Consider the following 15722-nt stretch of genomic DNA (forward strand, 5'->3'; position numbering starts at 1 on the left):
CATATACCAAAAATCTGCAGCTTAATTTCTGCAGGCATTTAGAGAAAAAATATGCGGAAAACCCTTAAAAATTGAAGGCCCCGATTCCTTCAAAAATCAATGAAGCAGAACAAAATGCAAAGTTGACCTGTTATAATAATTGTAATATCAACTGGACAGGTTTGTAAATTACAGTATGATTGAGATAGTTGAGGCTTCCTTTGATCAAAGATAAAATAAGGAAATTCTTCTTTAACGAGGCCGAGTCTAATTTATTTCTACCCTAGGGATTTTGATAATTTTTTGATAATTAATTGTTACTGTTATATTTATTGTTTTAAGAGAAAAAAATCAAATGTTTACCACCCCGTTTTCTTAAAGGGGCATCTCAAAAGTTGTCAAATTTTACTATTGGACCCTATGGGATTTACTTTAAAAAAGGGCCAATTTTCATATTTTCCCTATTTTTTTAATATTTCTGCCCTAGGGATTTTTTTTTTCAACTGAATATATGAAATTTCTAGTAAATGGCCACAAAATGATCAAATAAAAACGGAGAGTCACCATCTGCTTTATTCCAGAGACCGTCTCAAAGTTCAATTTTTAAGCTAATTTTCTTCAGTTTTCTACAAATTTGATCATTATTTAAAAATATAATCATGGATTTAGGCAGCATTACTTACTTATTTTTTAAGAAATAGGTAATGAGCAGTTTTACAGAAAAAAAATCCTAGAAATATAGTTCAAAGGCAAAATTGTCACAGGGGCATGTTTCAAAGTTTTTAAACCTTCACCCCCCCCCCCCCCACTCCCGTTTTTGCGGCCTTCTCCATCTACTAAATTTAGGCATTAGAGTAATAAACTAGGGTTTTACAAGGACAATTCAATTTGTGTCTCCTACTTTTAGCTTTATGATAGGTCTTTGTAAATAATTATAGAATTGGACAGCTATTCATTTGCTTTTTGCATATAGTTCATTGTAATGAGAGCAAAAAGGGAGAAACATGGAGCAAGGTTTTCACATATTTTAACAAGCAAGTAGATCCCCTCAGATAGTTAAAATTTTATAATGAAATTTAAATGATGTATCATTATCAATAATTTATTAATATTATGTACCGTTTTCAGCAATAAATTCTCAAAATAAATTTAAGTTAGTCTATAAAATTTTCAGTCCACACAAGAGTCACCATGTCTTTAATTAAAACATGGGGGGACCATCTAAAAATTCATTATTATATTCATGTTTTAACAAGGTTAATTGACAATTAATTAACAATTACAGGATTGCTGTCGTATAGATTCTTTTTACATTTGCTTTCTTTTTTTCTTCTGAAAGATGATACTTTATCTAGCTTGTCAAGGAATTTTTGGTAGTTGATTAGTGCCCCCCAACTGTAAATGTTTCTCCCCCCCCCCTCTCCGTAATTTGCTTCCCATGGATCTGTGTTAGCTGCATAACTTTGGTTAAATTATATTTTAGTCTTTGCATGGCAATAAAGCTGCAGATTTTTAATGCAAATATGGTGTAATTTACATCCAAAGATTTCCTGTGCAAGGCTCCGGGGAATTTCTCCACGTTCCAGCATTTATAGTTAATCGACTATCTTTTTAAAATTCCTAATTCTAGGCATATTTTTTTACCATCCTGTATGTTTTATAACCCTTCATAGCCGTCTTTATGGATAAATAAACTTGTATACCCAAATGTTGTTCTCACCAATATACATGTAGTAGCATAAAAGGTTGAACAAATAAAATTTTCTTTGGAAATAAGTTTAATGATGGAAGGGCTGTATGATAAAAGAATGGAAGACTGATATGACAAACACCGTATTATGCTGGCCATATTCGTGGTTGGTCACAGCAAATGGAACATTTTTCAGTCTTCTCATTTGTAGTTTTGTGCTTTCATCTACCAGATATTTTATACCCTCCACAAAAAAGATAAGAACACATTTCATTACATACATGTATAATTTCATTCTTTTCAGAATACTTCAGTAAGCTTAATCCATTCAACAATGGACAACAATATGAATTTAATTTAAGACATGAACACTTAAAAGTAAAAACGGTCTTTGAATCAAGTTGAATATCTTCTATACTTAGGCTTACAAAGTCAATATATGTATGAGACATGCAATTTAAAAATACCATTCCCAAACCCTTTACATATGCAAGCAGAAGCAAGATCTGATTTTGCAGCAGGCCAAGTTTACGAGTATTTTTCAACTACGCCAGTGACTTGCGATGTTACGAGTATGTTTCACCTGCGCCAGAGGATCGCATCCTGTTCTGCAAAATCACGTTATGCTTTGAATTATTCAATACTATTCATCACTACCACCAAAAACATAAGAAATTAAAGAGAAAGAAATGAAATCAGCAAAGCATGTCTTTTTACAAAGATAACAAATATAGGTATAATAATTCAGTACAATAACACTAAACAAATTAAAACATCATAACATGTACATAACCAGAAGTCTCTGGACAGGAATGCAGCTATGTGGATGCGAACTATAGAACATATTATCTTAGTATTTAGTCTTCTTGTGTACCAAAAAGTTCGACTAAAGTTCATCAATGCTTTTAAATAATTTCACTGAATTTATAGTTATGAAGTAGCACATTAAAACAACAATTGTCTATAATGAAAGACATGTATAGAATTAGGTATCATAAACAGTCTGTGTACAGTCTTACTGAAATTAGATCTAAAACTGTAGGAGGAGTAGTGTTTGAAAAACTTATTACAGACAGATGGACAATGGGCATCATATACTCATACTCTTCTGAAGATAAGGCTAAAATAATCATCACCACATCAGCAATCTTCGATCATTGAAATTTTATAATACTCATGAGTAATGCATATTCTTGCCAGCAATTGCCATTTGGACAAATATACTACACAACAATGACATGAAAAGAACTTACAAAGCATGTCACATCTGTATAATCTTAAATAAGTGAGTACAAAATGTTCACAATCCAAATCACTTATGAAATCACACAGGATAACAAATACATGTGAACATAACTAACTTGAGAAAAAATCAGCAACCATCTTTGAAACTCTGTAAGTATTGCTTACTCTAGCCTTCCCCTCATTTGTCTTTTCACTAAATAAGAAAAATATACCATCAACACCTTCTCTTTGATATGCAAGCTTCAAATGCCTGTATGTTAGTGATGAAGATTTAATCTTTTTCAGCATTGCTTTTGAGATCACATTTTCTTTCTGCAAATATTCTAAAGATTCTACAGATGGCTGAACACCATGAGAACTTACTTGCACCGTACTATAAAAAAAATCAGAAAGCAGAACATCAACCTTTTCACTCTGTTTTACAAGGGCTTGAGGCATTTTAGAGTCATCAAAGGCATTGTGAGCTGAGTAAGACTCACTCAATAATCTCTGAGCAACATACTCCTGCTTGTAACTTTCAAAAGATGGATACAAATATTTGAAAAATGGCAAGGTATCACAAAACCCAACAACATACTTGCAGAAGTGATTCCAAATCTTATAATATTTTAACTGATTATACAATATGATAGAATCAAAACATTTGTTGTTGTGAGCTACTAACACACAATTTTTGCCCAGTAACATCAAAAATTGTATAAAGTTCAAAAGGACTTGAAGTGGAAGACTATGGGGTACAGCTTCATTGTTGTGGTACAGCTCATTGGTTTCGGTATCAAAGCTAATTCCAGTGATTCTGCTGGCCTCCTCTGAAATTCCCTGGCTAGGTGTAATATACTTGTTGAAAACCTGGTCCTCACAAACAGCTGAAAGTTGAATAATACCACTTTCTCTACCTGTCATGAAACAATGAAGAGTAATTAGCAATGGCATTGTTAAACTCTCATGCCAATTATTTAAGAGTAAATTCAGAGAAACTTAAAATTGTTTGTTAGGACAAGAAGGATAAATTCATAATCAATTAACAGATTACTTTTCCAGAACGATGGTATTCAGTTAGAAATTCGGCGATTGGTTAGTTAGAAAAAATCAATGCACACAAATGTATGTAAAAATCTGAACACAATTACACAAATTTCAATACAAAAAAACCTGAGTCAAAAGATTTTTTTTGTAGAAGAAAAACCACCTTGTTTCTCAATAGAAAGTAAAAATAATCCATACAATATGTAAACATCGTCAATCAGTTATCATCTTATAGGCAGCAAAATAAAGTATAATGTCTTTAAAAAGAAATGACAAATCTAAAGTGTACTAGAAAATCACTTATATATGTTTCATCAGACGAATATTACCAGTGTAAAGAGATGAATTGCAAAGAGTAGAAATGTCAAATGGTAGTACTAAGAACTCCTAGACTTCTGATCAGATGATAACCTGCAGTTGATAAAAATATATGTTAATAATATTTTATCAAATAACAAACATGCAAGGTATAACAAAACAGTCATGCGTAAAAAAAATTATATAACATAATGAAACTAATCGTTAGGCATAAAAATAATAAGACGTACTCAATCCTGTTGTCTCCAGATCATAATAGACAACTGTTTTTGGCCCACTGGTTTCACCTGCTGGTCCCGGAATAATCTCCAAATCTGGGTCTTCCTCTGGAATATGTTCTGCATCTGGACCTGGAATTTTTTCTGTATCAGGCTCAGTCTGCCTTCCTGTAGATTGTTAATAAAGGTGCATTAATGAATTATGTGTAAAGAAAAAAAACTGTTGCAAATTCAACAGATTTTAAGGTAAAGAAGTAGAAAGGATTGTTTACAAGTTTTTACCACAGAGCAATATCTATTCCCTTTCATATTAATTATATAATTAAGTTTTCAATTTTAATACTAGAATCCTTACCTAGAACATTGGATAAGTAGGTTTCTCCTTCTCTTACTTCACAGCTCTTTGTTTGTGCACTTCTTTCACCTTTTAACTGAAGTCTTCTCAACTTTAAAGAAAGTCAAGGAACATTTAATTTACATTTATTTATCAACAGCTGCTTCTGAATAATTATCTTTAAATTAATAGTTCATTAAATACCCCCCACCTTTCTGCTTTTTCTAAAAGATTAATATTTATAAATATGGAATTTTAGCTCAAATATATTATTTATGAACTGTTTCTTTTTGTACATCATCAAATTTTTCAGTAATCAACTAATTACCTTGAAATCTTTAGTCTTTGACTTTTCCTTCTTCCTTCTGACATCTTTATCTAGGTGTATTGCCCGCCTCACTGTTGATTCTCCTGGACTTAGTCCAAGCTTCTTATGAACCTAATGTAGATAACAAAATGACATAAAAATTATTTTTTATGAATAGAAACTACTTATTACATGTAAATGTAATTTGAGTAAAACAAGTAATTCACTGAAACTTTATGTACTTAAGTAAACCATTTCTTAATTAACAAATGTAGGAATACAATTTATATGTAACTAGTGCTAATTGTAACGGAGACCGTTACAGATGTTCCCCAAACGCTCCACAACTCCCTTTTGGTGCCATATTCCCTGTAAGCTTCATTAAAAAAGACAAACTGTGTGTGCATGTGCAAGATGATCATACCTTCTTGTAGGAGTCCCTTATATCTATCTATGTTCTAAATCCCATCCTGTTTGGATGAAAACCAAGGGAGTTATAGCCATTTAAAGTTTCAGCCAATCAGATTGCAGCACACGTGCAATCGCGTGATTTCATGAAAATTTTTCAATGCCATATTGTAGGATATCCTAATGCATGACTATGTTTTAAATTTCAAACCATTTCGTCAAAAAACAAAGGAGATATAGCCATTTAAAGTTTCAGCCAATCAGATTGCAGCACACGTGCAATCGCGTGATTTCATGAATTTTTTTTTCTGCCATATTGTAGGATATCCTAATGCATGACTATGCTTTAAATTTCAAACCATGCATTTCCTAAAAAAACAAAGGATATATAGCCATTTAAAATTTCAGAAAATCAGATTGCAGCGCACGTGCAATCGCGTGATTTTATGAAAATTTCTCTATATTATATTGTAGGATATTCTAATGCATGACTTTGTTTTAAATTTCAAAGCTTTTCGTCAAAAAACAAAGGAGATATAGCCATTTCAAATTTCAGCCAATCAGATTGCAGCGCACGTGCATGCACGTGTTTTCATGATAATTTCTATATATCATGTTGTAGGATATCCTAATGCATGGCTATGTTCAAAATTTCAAAGGATTTCGTCAAAAAACAAGAAAGATATTGAGACTTTAGTCTTAGCCAATCAGATTGCAGCGCACGTGCATGCGCGTGAGATCTTGCTATTTTGACCATGTCATCTTGTCTATATTACTAATATATCCTTACATTATGAGTTTCAAAGCATTTCATCAAAAATTAAAAAAGTTACGCCTATATCAATTAAATCTGTCATTTCACTGTTGCACGTGCGCGCTCTTGCAAGCACGTGCGCGCAGAATGACCTTTGATAACAAAATTCGGCAAATCTACATAACATGTCTACTGACCCTAAAAACATTTTACCTTAGTCGGATGTGTAGTTTACAAGATCACTCGCGGACAAAATTTTCCCAGGAAGAAAAATAATAATAATAATAAGAAACAGAGTAAAAACAATATGTTCCCCAACTTCGTTTGGGGAACATAATACTGTATGTGTACTTATTAAAGAAGACTTGACATGACATATTGTAACAGCTTTTTACAGGGACATCAGTGATGCGCTAATTCATAAATACTGATAAGATTTCATAAAAAAAAATACAACACAAGGTGCGGACCTATATAGCTCTAATTAATGTTGAGGCACACAACTCCATACCGAGTGATTGCTCTACATTTTAAATATTAATCCTATTATGTTTATGTACAATAAGTGTATAGAATGGTAAACAATTTAAAAAAAAAATACCGTAGAAACATATCCATATCCTCCATTTTTTTGGCACACAGCAGCTGATAATCGATGAGCCAAACTCCCTCCATCACTGTAATGTTTGTCTTTTGGGGCTTTAGATCTTAGTGTGTTGTTAAAATTTTCATTGCTGTTACTACTATCAAGCTTGCACAACTTCTCAGGGTCCAGGTTGTTGAATACTGCTAGCAGTGAGTGCTTTAAATTGCCATCAGTGAGATCGACTCCCCAGGGTAAGTTTTTGTGCTTCCTGGTAGGATCCTTAGAAATAAAACACTAAGTCTTGCAATGGCTATGATCTCCAAACTGGTGTACACAACTGACTGTAGTCCTTCCTTAATATAATCCTTGTTCCCCTTTGCCTGCGATAACATGTAACTAAAGCCTTTCATTAGAGCATTTATCGTTTTAACTGATAGTTCTTTATACTTTGGCTTCAGCTTGTAGAGTTGAGAAGAAATACTTTTCTTGACATGATTCTTGTCTGACACTTTCTCCATCGTGGAGCAAACTTCCTGTCTTGCTCTGTTATACGCCGTTGTGTCATCATCCCCTATCAAAGTCGTCACCACAGCTTTTTTCTCCTTAGTGCATTTCAACATCTCTACAACCATGTCTGGCTCCACTGCTTTTGCAGAGGCTCTCCAGTTCTTTCTACATATATGCTGTCTTGGTTGTCTCTTTTGCACCTTTGCCATGTCGCAAATCCTGCATCTTTTGTAACGAGCGGTGTAGGCTATTACTTTTCCTGTTCTCTTACCGATGAGAGAAGCAGCACCTAAATACATGTAAGTTGAAATACAGGTCTTTAAAACTTTTTTTTTTGTTAAATCACCCTTTCCCCCATTATGGACCCCTCTTTGATCCCTCAGAGATCAAGATCATGGTAAATGCCTAGATGAATTCAATACATTTGCTTTTTCCCTTCCAGCTCCTTGGGGGTCGTATTTGGATTAAATTTAAATATTTCATACAGAGGAAAGCTAAAAAAAAATTTGAAATTACATGTGATTTGGTTCTCAAGAAGATTTTTAACCTTTTTTTTTTTAATATTTCTATACTTTATATCCCCTTGAGAGGGGACTCAGCTCTACGTTAGGGCAAATTTGAAAGTCTTTTACACCTGCAAAGGATGGTTTCTGCAAAGTTGGATGTTATTGGGGACCGGTGGTTCTGGATAAGTTGAAAATGTTATAAGTTTACAAATGGACAGACACAGACAGACATATAGATGCCAGACAAAATATGTTTTTTCAGCTCAGATAAGCTAAAATATCTTATATACTTTAACAGAAAAATACACCAATTCCACACTGTGTGCTAAGGGGAATATGAATATGACAATATCACCTATCAATGACCGGTCTGAAAATCTACATGTATATCACCTATCAGCTAGACCAGCATACAAAAATCCATATCAAGATAATTAATTTCTTTTTTAAGTTTTAAAGTTAATTACTTCAATTTTATTGAAAATAATAATATCAATTCATGTGCTTCAATTTTAGTCTTTATCCATTTTAAATTGACCTAAAATTGGTTCTTTTTAATTTTTTTTTAATGCCATATCTTACATGAGACTCTCTTTAACAACTTTGAGTGAACTCAAATATTTATTATTTTAAAAATATGGTAAATAGAAAATTACATTCTTAAGTCCATGTCATAGTTCATGTCAGCCCTCAGGACCCTTATCAACCCTCTTCCCAGATAGCATGACTATGTTGGGCCAACATTTGTTAAAGGTTGTATGGTTGGCGTTGGGGGAATAACGTTGGATCATTGTTGGACCAATGTTACCAAGTCAACCTTCTCGACCATGACGGAATTCCTATGTTGGCCCAATGTTGGAACAACGTAAGCAACTTCCCTTCACATTAGTTTCCGAGGAATGAAGGATCCTGGTGTTGGCCCAGCGTTGGACCAATGTTTATAATACACCCTTAAAGAAAGTGTATTTACTAGTTGGTAGTTAGTATGTTGGCCCAACGTTGGCCCATTGTTAGTAATACACCATTAAAGAAAGTGTCTTATCAAGTTTTTAGTAGTATGTTGGCCCAACGTTGGCACAATGTTTGTAATACATCCTTAAAGAAAGTGCCTTATCAAGTTGGAAGTAGAATGTTTCCCCAAGGTTGGCCCGATGTTTCTAATACACCCTTAAACGAAAATGTCTTATTAAGTTGGTAGTATTATGCTGGCCCAACGTTGGCCCATTATTTGTAATACACTCTTAAAGAAAGTGCCTTATCAAGTTGGTAGTAGTATGTTGGCCCAACGTTGGCACAATGTTTGTAATACACACAAGTGTTATTTTGTTTAGGTGTTTCAAAGATGGGATATTTATACTGGGCCAACGTTGGCCCAATTATTATACTGCCAACTAATTGATGGTATCAATTTTATAATTAGCTGCTGAGCTTTACGTTGGGACAACGTTGGTACATTCTGAAATAATTAAGAGGACTTTTTATGTCCATGCTTATCACTGGATGACTGCTTTTGTTTAGATATGATATTTTCAACATTTTAATTTTGCACTTAAGTGATCACAGCACCAAAGAGTGTTTTATTCTATTTTTTGAATATTTATTTGTAATAACCCAGATAGCAGAACATCGTTGGCCAAATCTTATGGTTCTATTATCTATGTTGGGTTACCTTGATTGGGCCAACAATGGCCCAACATGGAATATTAATAGCTGGTTATGTATTACGGTGCGCTAATGTTGGGCTAACTGTTGGCATTAGGCCTATATCATAAAACTATTATCATGAGAGAAAATATTTGTTTGGGGATTGGCATCGGCCCTACGTTGGCCCAATATACCATGAATTTGACTAAGCATCATGGGTAGACATCCGCGCCATTTTTAATCTGACACGAGCGAGCGTAATGAGACTGATACCTTGCATATCTGCATCCACTTTGTAAGTATCAATAATATGTTTGCCTCGGCATAGCTGAATTAACGTTTAGTTTTTAAACGATATCATGTACATATCTGTGTAAATCAGACATGGGGAAGTGCAGAAACCAGGTGCTGTTGGGTCAACACAGCACCCAGATAGCATGCTAACATTGGGCCAACGTTGGGCTAATGTAATCGGTTACATCGGGCCAATGTTGGCAAATGACATTGACCCAATTTAAATTTGCTCATCGGCTCAATGTTGACCCGATATGTTGGACCAACGTTGGCCCTATGTAGAGTGTTATTTCTAGAGATATTGGACCAACATTGGCCCAATGAATGCGACATTGTTGGCGAAACGTCAACAAGAACATTAGGCCGATGTTGGCAAATGACGTTGGCCCAGTGTCATTTTGCTCCTTGGTCCAGTGTTGGCCCGATATATTGGACCAACATTGGGCCAATGTGTATAAACATTTAATTGTTACAAATATTTATATTAACAGATCAGAAATAAATCTACGACTATTCCTACTTGAAAATACAAGCTAGGTAAAATAAATTTAAAATTCTTTTAATTTATCAAATCAAAATAAATTATCAGTGATTAAATTTATTGTTTCTATACAAGAAAAATAAATTAAAGTATAAAATTAAAAAATGTGTTTTGATACAGTTAAAACAATAAATATATATATATAATTTGCCCCTTATTTAGATTGAAATTTGTGTCTAGAAGAATAATTTCCGAAGTCTACCACTTAATTTACTTATATACACTTAAACGTCGAGTACATGATCAAACATTTTGAAAATGTTGAACATGTTGAAGTTAAAACAAAATTTTATTCAGTACTACACATAAATTGGGTTCTTTCATTTAAAATTTGTTCAGTGTAACGACAAATTTTCAAGATTTTTTTATATACAACATTGGATCAAACGTTGTGATGATGATGATCAAGCGTAGAAATGTTATGAATAAATGCCTTCATCACGCAAGCTAATCACTTAATCACACCAAGAAACAAAAAAAGACAGTTATTCCTAATTGACAGCTTAAAAATATAGTGATATACTTGTAAAATTAATCGTATGTTTTCTCTTTACTGAGAAAAGTAACAAATGTATTAAGTACCAAATTCTACAATTTTAGTGCTACTGGAGATTCTAAAAAGACATTGAGAACACAATCAAAGAATAGCTAAGGTATGCCAAGGACAGGGATGGGGTAGGAAGAAACGGACAGAGAAGAAAAGAAAAGAAGGGAGAGGAGAGGAGGAGACTTGGGAGAGAGAAGAGTAGACTTAGTAGAGGGACCAGATGGAAAGTGACAGTGCCTAACTTTTTTCTGTAATATAGTGTGACATACCTGTAGTTCTACCCTTTTCCGTGTCTGTTTGTCGGTTACAAACACGATGCAGATGCCAGAAACATTTTTTGTGTAAGTAAACAGAATGACGGGATTCATTTTAGTATTATTTTAAGAACAGGAGGGCTTTGTTTATTTGTTAGACGTGCTTATTGATACCTGTAATTTACTGAACTTGCGCATAAATTTACATCAGAGAGGGAGTATACAGTCATGTAACCCTACATGTTTCGCTTGAAGTGAGCATCAAATAGTTCTTTATTAATGTTTTCTTCATGCACTGAGCAATAAAATTATAGTATGTCATAATTTAATTTTATATTTTGATTTCCTTTTCCTCAGTTTTTTTAATAAATGTAGAGCTACTTACAATGCAATACTTGTTGATGACAGTTCTATGAGATATTGAGAATATGTATCAAACTATTAATCTAGCATATATAGATAGTATTAAAAGGCTTTTACCATTAAACTGTACTACAAAACTGTTATAACCTTATTGTATATATTTGTTTGTCAATTTTGAGGACAAGTGGCCAACCAGTGAAGAGCAAATGAGTTGTCATGATGGAGAGCCAATAAGATACAAACCAACGTTGGCCAAAACATGATGTTTTCCTAATATTGAAAGAATAAGTGGCCCAACAATGGCTCAATGATATCCGTTCGTTGGTCCAACAATAAGCCAACAAGTTGGTCTGATTTAGGGCCGATGAGCAAATTACCGTTGGCCCAACATTAATTGCTTACAATGGCCCAACTGTACAAAAGTAATTGATAGAGGAGTGAAGATTTTATTCAAATCTAGCTTTTTAGCTCTAAAAATGACGTTTGCCCAACATTGAAAAAATACATTGGCCCAACAGTGGGCCAGTATTAAATGTTACATTGGCCCAACAATAAGCCAACACGTTGGTTTGATTAAGGGCCGATGAGCAAATTACCGTTGGCCCTACATTAATTGCTTACAATGGCCCAATTGTACAAAAATGACGTTTGCCCAATATTGAAATAATACATTGGCCCAACATTGGCCCAATATTAACTGTTACATTGGCCCAATAATAAGCCAACAAGTTGGTTTGATTAAGGGCCAATATAACCGATGGCCCAATGTTGAATGCAAACGGTGGCCCAACATAAGGAGCATTGTTGGCCCAACAAAGGTCCAATAACATCCTGATATCTGGGTTCAGGCTGATATGGGGCCACTCAGACTGATATGATCTATGATATTAACTTAAGTATGTTTTATCCCATGTTTACCCCTTTATTCCGTGGATATAGCTCATGTGCACATATTGTTTTCGTATCCCACAGTTAAGTGCAGTTAAAACGTCACAATGGTTTTTGCGTTAGTGTGATGAAGCAAATTAAAGTGGAGTCCTAAATAAAAACAGTGTAAAACATTGATTGTGAAGCATTAAACATGGGATAAAAAGAATCACCCATGAATTACTACGCCCAGGCTCAGGGATAAACAAGATTCAAGGGCCTTGAATCGCTGTTCTGATAAATTATACAATCTATCCTAAGACCTAAGACGCATCAACTGACAAAGTTTGATGATTCTTAGATAGTTAGGGCTAAAGATATTTAAATGTAACTATAAAATACTATAATTAGGTCATGGTGACCTACTTTTTGATTGAAATTTCTGAGGACACAAGATGCATTAATTGACAAAGATTGATGATTCTAAGCCAATAGTATAGATATTAAAAAGTGGGTCACAGTGACCTACTTATTGGTCAACATTTCGAAAACCCAAGGTGCATAAACTGACAAAGTTTGACAATTCTAAGCCAATAAGCACCCTAGAATACTTAAATATAGTCACAAGTAGGTCACAGTGACCTATATTTTGATCATCATTCTCCGAGAACCCAAGATACATCAAATAACAAAATTTGATGATTTTAAATCAATAAGTACCCGAAATACCTAAATATAGTCATAAAATGACAAAAGTAGGTCACTGTGACCTACTTTTTGGTCGGCATTCTCCAAAAACCCAAGATGCATCTACTGACAAAGTTTGATGATCATAGGCCTTAAAGTGTCCAAAATATACCTCCAAATCAATTTGAAAACAAAAGCCCGTTAAATTTGAAAAGTAGGTCACTGTGACCTATTTTTGTATTAACATGATGTCAAGTCCTGAGATGCATCAACTTCCAAGATCTGATGATCCTAATCTCTATAGTAAGCAAAATATCAACGTTTTTAATAAGTGAAAATTTTTCAACTTTGAAGTGACCGGTGTTGCCAGGGTCATGCCTTGAACAATTTTTAATCTTCAACATATCCCGACCCTTTTATATAAGTTTGGTCTGATCTGCCAGGTGGTTCTGGCAGACAGAGTAGCAACCAGTACTATTGGTTTTATTTTGTGATTATCTCCCCTTCTTTTAGGGTCCCACCCCTAATTTTAGTATAAATGGTAGCCCTTGGGCCAAGGATACCCTGTGACAAATTTGACAATAATTGACCAATTTCTTGAGTAATGGTCCATATTCTAAAAAGTTAATGCACACCGCACGAGCACAGGCACTAGCATTAGCTCTTTGAGCCTTTGGCACACAAGAGCTAAAAAAAACACAACGTTGGATAAAATTCATATATATGAGAGATCCTGTATACATTAATCTGCATATAAAATGATTCTCTTGGCCAAAAGCTTAATTTCAGTTTGAAATCTCACCTGAAAGACTATTGTGGCATCTCCCTGACAGTCTTTGGTATGTTCCATCTGCTGATGCTGTTATTTCATGATAATCTACAAACTTACAAAACATTGTACATGTATGCAAAGCAGTGAATGATGATCACTTAATTACCAGTGGATGTATAAATAATTACCATTTCTCTAACTACAATAATATACAGGTACATGTACATGTTGGCTTTTGAATAATACATGCATTGGTATATTGGATGATGAAAGAGTGTACTCATGACAGAAGGAAATCTTACCAGTTTTGATTTCGTTGACTTTTCCACTGGTAAAGTAGCTGTTTCTGGGAATTCACACAAAAAGTAATTCATTTTATATTTTGTGGTGATATTACAACCTAACTGCAGAACTGTAGCTCAAAATATATATTGATAGATTGGAGAGGTACAGTTCCACCTATTGAAAAAAATGTATATTCATTGCGCACAAATAATGCGCTGTTTTCAATTTATTTCTCCATGCTTTAAAAACTGTCATTTCAAAATATTACTATAAAATATAACTGTGTGTTCCTTACATATTTTTAAACTGTTTCCACACTAAACATTCCTTATAACTGTTTTTGATAGCCCTCCTGGTCCTATATATTGAGATCATTGAAAATTTTGCCTATTTATACTGCCATTTTGGTTTGTAAGATATTGGGTCTCTTCGTACAAATGTTATCTACAAAAGTAATTGATAGAGGAGTAAAGATTTTATTCAAATCTAGCTTTTTTGCAACTGAGGTAAGAATTTTGAAGAATTAATCCAGAAATAGCGCACTTTTTTGTGCGCAATAAATATACAGTTTTTTCAATGGGTACTGGGTAGCTCTCAGTGGTCTATACATATTTTTTTTCGGAGCTCTCAGTTCTGCAGCTACATGTATATATGTGTTTATGAAACACTCTCTGTGCCCCCGATTGAAACACAATTCTTGAATGGGATGTAGAATAAAGTGGTATACACTTGCCCTTGACATTGAATAGTTATGAGTTATAGGTTAAAGTTGAAACAGACAGACAGACATTGTGGCCCCACCCTATCCCTGGGGGTCAGGATTTGAACAAACCTGATTTTCTGTGTCGAGTTTGGATAAGAAAATGAATTAAATTGTGAAAAGTTTTCAGTGACAACAACCGCAGTCAACAACTAGCTAGTCAATTTTTGATCAGAAAAGCTTACTTTGGCCTTCAGCTAAGTTCAGCTAAATACATTCTTCATCTGTTAAGTAATTATCTTGGGCAGGAGCACCAATGTTGACAGTTTGATCAGGACTGGCTGTTACTGAAATTCCAGTGGATTGATCAGCACACATCAAAAGTGGTGAAACTACAATATGTTTGATAAAGTTAGAATATATAATTTGAAATTGCAAAAAAGACCAATAAAGAAAAGATGAGCAATTCTAATATAATGTTCAAACTGCAGATTTAACTGTGTTCCTAGCATATTTTTTTTTACTAATTCCACAACAAAACATTTCCCAAAACTGTTTTTTATAGCCCTTCTGTGCCTGAAATTTTGTATAAAAACATATTGTTCAGTCAACCTTTTGGGCTTTTTGATATCATCACATAACCATTGACCAACTTGATTTAGATTCTGATGAAAGTTGCAACATGTTCAGTTTGGTAACCAGATATATAAATGATTTGCTACGTATGATAGAAATTGAAGTATCTCTTACAATTCAGTTGACAATTCAACTTCTCTTTGGAGGGCTTTATCAGTTGACTCACAAGCCAACCTCTCAAGTGTAGAGCCAACTTCCTCACATCTCCTCTGTATTGTCTTGGATGCAGGCATTGGAAGATTTAACACTGACAA

General features: G+C 34.0%; 1 pseudogene; it reads right to left on the reverse strand.

Moving 5' to 3' along the window:
• Positions 1-3025: 3025 nt before the first annotated feature.
• On the reverse strand, positions 3026-15701 carry LOC134254873 (uncharacterized; annotated as a pseudogene).
• Positions 15702-15722: the final 21 nt, after the last annotated feature.

This window comes from Saccostrea cucullata, unplaced genomic scaffold (assembly GCF_032062105.1).
Source record: "Saccostrea cucullata isolate Sc308-1 unplaced genomic scaffold, CSIRO_AGI_Scuc_v1 ctg8962, whole genome shotgun sequence".
Classification (NCBI taxonomy): Eukaryota; Metazoa; Mollusca; class Bivalvia; order Ostreida; family Ostreidae; genus Saccostrea; species Saccostrea cuccullata.